Source organism: Pan troglodytes, chromosome 12 (genome assembly GCF_028858775.2).
Source record: "Pan troglodytes isolate AG18354 chromosome 12, NHGRI_mPanTro3-v2.0_pri, whole genome shotgun sequence".
NCBI lineage: Eukaryota > Metazoa > Chordata > Mammalia > Primates > Hominidae > Pan > Pan troglodytes.
Window position 1 is genome coordinate 67,191,256 of NC_072410.2, and position 10,634 is coordinate 67,201,889.

The 10,634-nt window shown below is 40.4% G+C and overlaps 1 non-coding gene and 1 pseudogene across 1 annotated transcript; both read left to right on the forward strand.

Moving 5' to 3' along the window:
• Nucleotides 1-1,930: 1,930 nt before the first annotated feature.
• LOC112208225 (U6 spliceosomal RNA) lies at nt 1,931-2,029 on the forward strand (annotated as a pseudogene).
• Nucleotides 2,030-7,021: 4,992 nt separating this feature from the next.
• Nucleotides 7,022-7,125, forward strand: LOC112208219 (U6 spliceosomal RNA). The gene has a single exon (XR_002942643.1). It is a non-coding gene; the product is annotated as a U6 spliceosomal RNA (small nuclear RNA).
• Nucleotides 7,126-10,634: the final 3,509 nt, after the last annotated feature.

Sequence of the window (10,634 nt, forward strand, 5' to 3'; positions counted from 1 at the left end):
CAACAAGAGCAAAACTCTGTCTCAAAAAAAAAAAAAAAAAAAGGTCTCTACTTCAAGAACACATACCTATGGCTGAAACTTAAGAAATTACATGGTGAAATGTTATTTTGAATTAAAGACTTTTTAAAAATTCACTTACGTACGTAGAATGTGCTTTTACTCTTTTAAAAAAATTCTGTCATTCTGTCTTTATGTAAAAGTACAAGATACTGTAATTTTGGACAGATTGTTGCAAGTAATATGTACAATAATAAAGACTTTCCACATGCAAATGAGAAATAAACACTTTCTTTAAGCAAAATGAAATAGGCCTAGGAGTATAGGTGAGGGATAGAGCTATGCGGCATTCAAATGTGGGTGTGAGTTGGCCTAAGTCTAAAACCAGAGGTGGGCTGCAAGCAAATATGGCCTCTAATACCCAGGAACTAAACTGGGTTAGAACCAAGAAGAGCTCATAGAAGGGTGAATCTAGAAGGAAGAGTAGGAAACTAGACTGGATGAAAACCCAGGGAGTGTTTGAGAATCTAAGTCATAAGAAGTCATTCAGCAGCTTCTCTCACCCTTAAGACTTGACCTAAGCCAATTTGTCCATTCAGGGAATCGCTTGAACCCAGGAGGTGGAGGTTGCAGTGAGCCGAGATCGCACCACTGCACTCCAGCCTGGGTGACAGAGCAAGACTCCATCTCAAGGAAAAAAAAAAAAAAGGCTGCTAGTCATCTGGCAGTATATCTTGAATACTGCTCATTTCACTATGAAAAAATGCAACATCGCTTATGGTGCAGGTTCAGAAAGTGAGATATCTAAAGTTCTACACCTGCCTCCTTTGGAGGGTGGCCAACTGATTAAGGCCTTTAGATGTCTAGTTAATCACCCCTGCCTCAGGTGTAGACTCCTGACCTGGGTGTTAAAAATGTTAAATAATTGTCCCTAGGGTATGGATTAATTTACACACATTCACCTCAAAATAGCATTTTTACCAGCGAATTCCAGACAAAATCTCAGACACCTTTAGCTAATAATGTTTAAACCTAATTTTATATCTGACAGTATTTTTTTCCTCCTAGGTGTGGGAGTAAGATTGATTTTAAAAATAGTTGCCATTACTCAGAAATAGATAAAATGTAATATGCCTTACTATTAGTCAAGGAGCAGAAATCCTACTCAAAATAATTTAAGCAAAGAGCAATATTTAGTGGTTCATGTTCCTGGGGAAAATAGGGAAGTCCCTGACCATAGCTACTCTGAACCCAGGGACTCAAGGACATTGAAAGGTCTTCTCATTCTCTCTTTTTCTCTGTCCCTCTGCTTTGTGTGTATATCTTCACAGGTCTGTTTCTCTGGGTTTTGGCCTCATTCACTTCTATTTCTGCTAGGCCTTTTCATGAGGCGTGCAAGCCCCTCTGGCTTCACTTCCTCTAGCTCCGTGACCCCAGAGCCAAAGGGCCCCTCGAGTACCTGCTGGGGAAGAACTTGGATTTTCTCAACTTGTGTCACCTGCCCTAATCATAATCCTTGGATAATTCCTCTGGCCAGGAAGTTGAGGTTCGGTCTAAATCTGGGTTGCTGGCCTTATGTTTTGTGGGTTGGTGAGTACTGTTGTGAGAAGAAGGGTAAGGTGCTGACTTTGGAAGCTCATATACTAAAATTGGAACAGGCCAGGTGTGGTGGCTCACGACTGTAATCACAGCACTTTGGGAGGCTGAGACAGGTAGATCACCTGAGGCTAGGAGTTTGAGACCAGCCTGGCCAACATGGCGAAACCCTGTTTCTACTAAAAATACAAAAATTAGCTAGGCATGGTGGTGTGCGCCTGTGATCTCGGCTACTCGGGAGACTGAGGCAGAAGAATCACTTGAACCCAGGAGGAAGAGGTTGCAGTAAGCCAAGATTGCACTACTTCACTCCAGCCTGGGTGACAAAGTGAGACCTTGTCTGAAATAAATAAATAAAATAGAAACAATGCAGAGACAATTAGCAAGCCCCTTGCACAAGGATGTCATGAAAATGTGCAAAGCATTCCATATATTTTATCTGAAGTGTTCTCATCATGTACACACACAAAAACATAACTATGTCAGGTGATGATTAATTAGCTTGATTGTGATGATTATTCCACAGTGCACATATGTATCAAAACATCGAGTCATACACCTTAAATATATACAATTCAAATTTGTGAGTTATACCTTATTAAAGCAGCAGCAGAAGAAGGGGTGTTACCAAACTGCCCAAAACTGTAGTTGCCACAGCCCCCTCTGCCCTTCCTGTTCTCTTTTTCCTGCCTTTCTATACTTGGGATCTTTGGCTTATGTGTGTTAAATTGGATGTTATGAAAAACAAGAAATATTCAAGCTTTCTGTGTATTAAGATTTAGTAGTATATAAACTTTCATCCACTTTATATTTTTCAGTAGAGGGAACCATGTAGAATAGCTGGCATCAGAATTTTCTGGATTTTTTCCTCAAGCAATACCACCAAAATGGAAACCTGAAGATGTTTATAAGCAAATGTAGGCTAACATTGATTTAAAAAAAAGCCGCCAATATGCTATAGCAGTGAATGTTGCAACCAAAATGAATTTCCTTAATTATAATCGGGTGAATTTGAGACTAGGAAAAACAGTTTGTTTACCCATTTAATCACCACCTATAGGTAAGAAGCTCAGAGATTTTCCAGGTGAATGAGGCCCCTGATAAATATATTTCTGTCTTGTGGACAGTAAAATGATTCAACAAATGCCATATGTAGTGTTTAGCTCTTGAGGAGACCTATGGCCTAGTTGGAACATATCCTATGTGCTGTGCCTACTGGAGGGTAGCATGAACAGATTGCTGGTAATAGCTCACTCCACACAGTGTATGTCAGATATAAAGTGCCAGGTCAAGTAGTGACCACATGCAATGTGGACACCATGATTTTTCCACTTCTCTCAGTTACTAAAAAGCTTTTAAGAGGCCGGGCATGGTGGCTTACGCCTGTAATCCCAGCACTTTGGGAGGCCGAGGCGGGCAGATCACCTGAAGTCAGGAGTTCAAGACCAGCCTGGCCAACATGGTGAAACTCTGTCTCTATTAAAAATACAAAAATTAGATGGGCATGGTGGCGGGCAGAAGAATCGCTTGAACCCAGGGGGCGAGGTTGCAGGCGAGCTGAGATCATGCCACTTAACTCTCGTCCTGGGCAAAAGAGCGAGATCTGTCTCAAAAAAAAAAAAGAAAAAAGAAAAAAAAAAGCTTCAAAGAGGAACAAAGAGAACAAGTTAAGTTTCAAGAACACTACCAGACAATAGTAAATTGTGATATGATACTTGACCATTATATTATGATGACTAATTTATAGCAGTGTGGATTTTAAAATCAACGGATGGTATCCATTGAAATTTTAAGTCTTTATAACAGAAACTGTTATAATAATTGATAAACAGCAATTTTCTGGCATGGAATTCCATCATTGAATATATTCTGAAGAGGGGTGTCATTATAGCAAAAACAAATTACTATTCTTATATGAAAAATAGTGGCTGTGTGTAAGTAGACAAGACATATAAAGGTGGAACAGTGTGTGATAAAGTCAAAATTCTGCTATGGTCTAGCTGCTTGCTAAGAATTGCACTTAGAGTACTGAAAATATATACTGTTGAGTGTGTGAATGATATACTAGGACCTTGCGACTTGAAGTACGGTATGGGACCAGCAGAATCAGTATCACCTGGGAGCTTGTTAAAAATGCACGTTATTTGGTCCCACCCCAGACCTACTGAATCAGAAATTCCGGAAGCTGGGCCAGAAATCTGTGTCCTACAAGCCCTCCAGGTGCTCCCAGTGCATGCTACAGTTTGAGAGGCACCATTCTAATTAGTTGCAAGCGCTCTCCTGATGGCTTGTAGAACTGCCCAAGCAAGGGACTTGAGCATGGAGAAGTATGTGATGTACAGGCTTCTCTTGCAGCAATAAACCAACTTAGTAGACCACCACTGTTGCAATGACTCCTCTCACCCAATCGTCAAACCTAGATGTTAGCTGGGTTAAAACAGCCTCATTTTCTTTATCACTTTTTTTTTTTTTTTTTTTTTTTTGAGACAGGTTATCACTTTGTTACCCAGGCTGGAGTGCAGTGGCATGATCTCAGCTCACTGCAGCCTCGACTGCCAAGGCTCAAGTGATCCTCCTGCCTCAGTCCCTCAAGTAGCTGGGATTATAGGCGCCCACCACCATGCCCAGCTAATTGTTGTATTTTTCGTAGAGACAGGGTTTCGCCATGTTGCCCAGGCTGGTCTCAAACTCCTGGCCTCAAGCAATCCTCCCGCCTCAGCCTCCCAAAGTGCTGGGATTACAGGTGTGAGGCACCATGCCCAACTCTTTATTATTTATATATTAATTAAAGACTAAGTTGTAGGAGGGTAGTTTTTGAACCAGTTATCAATTAGCATCAGTAAATATCAGTAAATATTTATTAAGTGTGTGTTATATTTTGTTCTAGGAGCAGCAAAATATATACAAAGTGAACTGAAAGATGATTGTTGTTTAGCATGTGGTTAAGGAGAAAATATAAACTTGAAAAATTAAATGGCAATGTCAGATAATAACACAAGAGCTATTCCTAGGCATTATATGACAAATTATAAAATAAGGGGAAAATTCACTGAAAAGGAAGAGATCCCCAGATTGAATAGGTCTGTGAAGACATCACTCAAGTTTCCTTCACTGAGCATATGTTTAGGAAGTAGCTGCTCCAGGAAGGGCCTTGGGCAGGTGCTGGAGAGAATGTGGAACTTGAACTAGGCTTCTGGAAAAGGCAATTCAAATGGCAGGAACATAACAAACAAAGGTATCATATGAGAAGTTTACACAGCAATTCTGGTTGCTCTGTCCTTGCATATCTCCAAGGAAACCTGGACCCATGATTGACTGTTGGTCAACCCTAGGTATGTGGCCCTTGGAAGGTTCTTTATGCTAACGTTGATGATTTTGTTGTATGCACCTAGAGCAATGAACCATGACCTACTAGCTTGTCAGAATTGCTTTGCACAAACATCAAGACTGATCATGCATGCCAGGTTTCATTATTAGGGTCCTGAGTTTCAGTTGCCAAGGATGGTCATGTAGTAGAATGTACCTATGTGACCAGACCTCCATAAAAGCCTTGGGCCCTGAGACTTGCATTGGGTAGAGAGATTCTGCTAGAAGGAAAGATTGTCTTGTGTGGCTCTGGTTGGAAAAAACTTGAAAGCGTGTATCTGACCTCTCTGGATTTTACCCAATGCCTATCTTCTTTTTGCAACTTTTGCTGTCTACTTTTTGCTGTAATAAGTCTTAGCCATGAATATAACCTGATATTGAGCCTTTTGAGTGTTTCTTAAAAAACACCAAACTAGGAGTGGTTATGGAACCCCTGAAATATGGCCTGTGACAAGATGCAAAATACACATGAATTTTTGGGTAGAAACAAGAAATATTAAAATCTGATGGGAAAAGTCAATTCTTGATTGCTGAATCTTGGTGAAGAATATATAGGTGTCCATTGTACTATTCTTTTTCTTTGTTTTTTTTTTTTTTTGAGACAGGATCTTGCAGTTGCCCAGGCTAAAGTGCAGTGGCACAATGATGGCTCACTGCAGCCTCAACCTCCTGGGCTCAAGCAATCCTCCCACCTCAGCCTCCCGAGTACCTGGGACTCTAGGCGTACGCCACCACACTCAGCTAATTTTTGTATTTTTTGTAGAGACAGTCTCCTTTTGTTGTCCAGGCTGGTCTCAAACACGTGAGCTCAAGTGATCCTCCCGCCTCAGCCTCCCAAAGTGCTGGGATTACAGGTGTGAACAACTGCACCTTGCCTCGTTGTACTATTCTTTAAAGTTTCCTGTAAGTTTGACATTTTTCAAAATATAAATTTATAGAAAAATGAGTAGTATTGGGCAAATAGTACTCAAGAAATGTTAGCAGTTGAGAAGTCAGTTATCATATGTATGCATGGACATATGTGTCTATAGAATCATAGAATTTTACGTTATCTTGAAGAATAATCATTTTACACTTTACCGTTTAATCAAGCCTGTCCATCTTTTCCTATGTTTCCTTGGATGTGTGTTTTCTATTCTTTTTTTGACCACATACTGCTGCCTCAGGCAGATGGGGGGCCCTGAGTCCCTGGCCTGGAAGTGGGCCTGAGGCTGTGGTGAATGGAGCCAAGAGAATAATTACCAGGTCAGTTTCCTATGGAGTTTCTGGGTCAGTGATGCCAAGACCAATAGTCCAGGGACAGGGTGCCAAATTTAGACAGGGCAATAAAAAAGAGAAAGCTCTAATTCAAATTGATCATTCTGACAGAGAAGGCAATGCAAAGGGAGTTCAGTCAGACAAGCCAGGACTGATTCCTGAGAAAAAAATGCACACAGTGCCAATTTCCTTTTTTAACTGGTTCCTGCCACAGCTAACGTCGGGGACATATCCTAAAGTGAGTGATGCAGCTGGGGAGTGCACCATTGTGTTCTCACAGAGTTTTCTCTCAGCCTGAGATTGACTGAATATTCACTTATAGTTTCTCCTTTTTTTTATTATTTGAGGTTTTACGTTTAATTCTTTTTTATGCATTTTCTACTTATGTATTACATTTAATTCTTTAACATCTCTAGTTAGAAAACTGCACTTGTATATGGGTAAGATTGGTTTCTACTGTGCTAGCTTCCTCATCTTTATTAGTAAGATATGCATAGTGGTCAAGAACATGAATTCTAGGCCGGGCGCCGTGGCTCACACTTGTAATCCCAGCACTTTGGGAGGCCGAGGCGGGTGGATCACCTGAGGTCAGGAGTTCAAGATTAGACTGGCCAACATGGTGAAACCCCATCTCTGCTAAAAATACAAAAATTAGCCAGGTGTCATGGTGCGTGCGTGTGATCCCAGCTACTCAAGAGACTGAGGCAGGAGAATCGCTTGAAGCCAGGAGGAAGAGGTTGCAGTGAGCCAAGATTGTGCCACTGCACTCCAGCCTGGGTGACAAAGTGAGACCTTGTCTCAAAAATAAATAAATAAATAAAATAAAATAAGATAGGAACAATGCAGAGAAGATTAGCAAGGCCCTTGCACAAGGATGTCATGAAAATTTGCTAAGCATTCCGTATATTTTATCTGAAGTGTTCTCATCATGTACACACACAAAAACATAACTATGTCAGGTGATGGTTAATTAGCTTGATTCTGGTGATTATTCCACAACGCACACATGTTTCAAAACATCAAGTGGTACACCTTAAATATATACAATTCAAATTTGTCAATTATACCTTATTAAAGCAGCAGCAGAAGAAGGGGTGTTACCAAACTGCCCAAAACTGTAGTTGCCACAGCCCCCTCTGCCCTTCCTGTTCTCTTTTTCCTGCCTTTCTATACTTGGGATCTTTGGCTTATGTGTGTTAAATTGGATGTTATGAAAAACAAGAAATATTCAAGCTTTCTATGCATTAAGATTTAGTAGTATATAAACTTTGATCCACTTTATATTTTTCAGTAGAGGGAACCATGTAGAATAGCTGGCATCAGAATTTTCTGGATTTTTTTCCTCAAGCGATACCACTAAAATGGAAACCTGAAGATTTTTATAAGCAAATGTAGGCTAACATTGATTTTTTAAAAAGCCGCCAATATGCTATAGCAGTGAATGTTGCAACCAAAATGAATTTCCTTAATTATAATTGGGTGAATTTGAGACTAGGAAAAACAGTTTGTTTACCCATTTAATCACCACCTATAGGTAAGAAGCTCAGAGATTTTCCAGGTGAATGAGGCCCCTGATAAATATATTTCTGTCTTGTGGACAGTAAAATGATACAACAAATGTCATATGTAGTGTTTAGCTCTTGAGACCTATGGCCTAGTTGGAACATATCCTATGTGCTGTGCCTACTGGAGGGTAGCATGAACAGATTGCTGGTAATAGCTCACTCCACATAGTGTCTGTCAGATATAAAGTGCCAGGTCAAGTAGTGACCACATGCAATGTGGACACCATGATTTTTCCACTTCTCTCAGTTACTAAAAAGCTTTTAAGAGGCTGGGCATGGTGGCTCATGCCTGTAATCCCAACAATTTCGGAGGCCGAGGCGGGCAGATAGCCTGAGGTTAGGAGTTCAAGACCAGCCTGGCCAACATGGCGAAACCCTGTCTCTACTAAAAATACAAAAATTAGCTGGGTGTGCTGGTGCATACCTGTAATCCCAGCTACTTGGGAGGCTGAGGCAGGGAGAATCGCTTGAACCTGGGAATTGGAAGTTGCAGTGAGCTGAGGTCATGCCATTACACTCCAGCCTGGGCGACAGAGGGAGACTCTGTCTCAAAAAAACAAAAACAACAAAAACATGGATTCTAGAGTCAGATTGCTTGGGTCCAAATATTGGCTCTAGCACCTAATAAATAATTAGCCGCATTAACCTCTTCATGCCTCACCTTCTTTTCTATGAAATGCAGATAAAATATTACCTACCTCCAGGTATTGGCATATCACTAGCAATGAACATACTTGATGCCAGATCTTGTTTTATATGTGCAATTTTATGAAAGAAAAAAAAGAAAAGGAAAGAAATCAAGGCAGCCGGGGGCATTGGTTCACACCTATAATCCTAGCACTTTGGAAGGCCAAGGTGGGAGGATCACTTGAGCTCAGGATTTCCAGACCAGCCTTGGCAACATGGCACAACCTCATCTCTACTAAAAATACCAAACAATAGCCGGTTGTGGTTGCGCACGTCTTTAGTCCCAGCTTATAGTCCCAGCTACTTTGGAGGCTGAGGCACGAGAATCGCTTCATCCCGGGAGGTGGAGGTTGTAGTGAGCCCAGGTTGCGTCATCTCCAGCCTGGGCAGCAGAACAAGACTCCATCTCAAAAAAAAAAGAAAAAAAGAAAATAAAAACCAGAACTTTTGGAAGAAATGTCTGGTTCCAGGACTGGAACAGAGAAAAACCAAGATCCGCCTGGAACATGTCATGATGTCAAAAAGTAAATGCTGAAAAAATGATGGGGCATGTTGAAGAAACATAGGAGCCAACTTGAAGGGGATCCCAAGACAAATCTGGGACAATTTAAGCAACAAAATAAATAATGATAGTAATAGGTTGTAACTCGTGGAATAAAACAAATATCCCTATGTCCAGAGTGATAACAAGTTGAATAAATAAATCACTGGGAGAGTGGAGGAAGTTCTTCTTTACAGTAGAATCCCAAGTAATAAATGATGAAGAAGTGATGGAAACAAAATTACCATTTGCCAGATACTATAGTAAAAATTGTTTCAGGCAAGAGTCATTCACAAATGCTAAAATTGGTGGGCTAAAAGGGGAAATGGGATTTTTTATATAGTGTCACAGTATCTCCCCAGAAGATATTTATTAAATGGCAAAGGGGAAAATAATGTTACAGTAGAGAAGTCTGGCAGACACCACCTTAATCAAGTGATCCAAGTTAATATTGCAGTCATGAGGCCAACATATATAACCTGATTTAATCAAAAAGAAACATCAGGCAAATCCAAAGTGAGGGACACTCTACAAAACTATGGGTATACACTCTTCAGAATTGTGAAGGTCACAAAAGATAAAGAAAGATTAAGAAACTATCCCAGATTAAAGAGTAAGAAGATAAATAAATGGATTGTGTGATCTTTGATAGCATCCTGATCCAGGAAAAGGGGCACATAGGGACAGTTGACAAAATTTAAATACAGTTCATAGATGAATTAGTGGCATTTACTAGGGTTATTTTCTTTTTTTATTTTTTATTTTTTATTTTATTATTATTATACTTTAAGTTTTAGGGTACATGTGCACAATGTGCAGGTTAGTTACATATGTATACATGTGCAATGCGGGTGTGCTGCGCCCATCAACTCGTCATTTAGCATTAGGTATGTCTCCTAAAGCTATCCCTCCCCCCTCCCCCCACCCCACAACAGTCCCCAGAGTGTGATGTTCCCCTTCCTGTGTCCATGTGTTCTCATTGTTCAATTCCCACCTATGAGTGAGAATATGCGGTGTTTGGTTTTTTGTTCTTGCGATAGTTTACTGAGAATGATGATTTCCAATTTCATCTATGTCCCTACAAAGGACATGAACTCATCATTTTTTATGGCTGCATAGTATTCCATGGTGTATATGTGCCACATTTTCTTAATCCAGTCTATCATTGTTGGACATTTGGGTTGGTTCCAAGTCTTTGCTATTGTGAATAGTGCCGCAATAAACATATGTGTGCATGTGTCTTTATAGCAGCATGATTTATAGTCCTTTGCGTATATACCCAGTAATGGGATGGCTGGGTCAAATGGTATTTCTAGTTCTAGATCCCTGAGGAATGGCCACACTGACTTCCACAATGGTTGAACTAGTTTACAGTCCCACCAACAGTGTAAAAGTGTTCCTATTTCTCCACATCCTCTCCAGCACCTGTTGTTTCCTGACTTTTTAATGATTGCCATTCTAACTGGTGTGAGATGGTATCTCATTGTGGTTTTGATTTGCATATCTCTGATAGCCAGTGATGGTGAGCATTTTTTCATGTGTTTTTTGGCTGCATAAATGTCTTCTTTTGAGAAGTGTCTGTTCATACCCTTTGCCCACGTTTTGATGGGGTTGTTTGTTTTTTT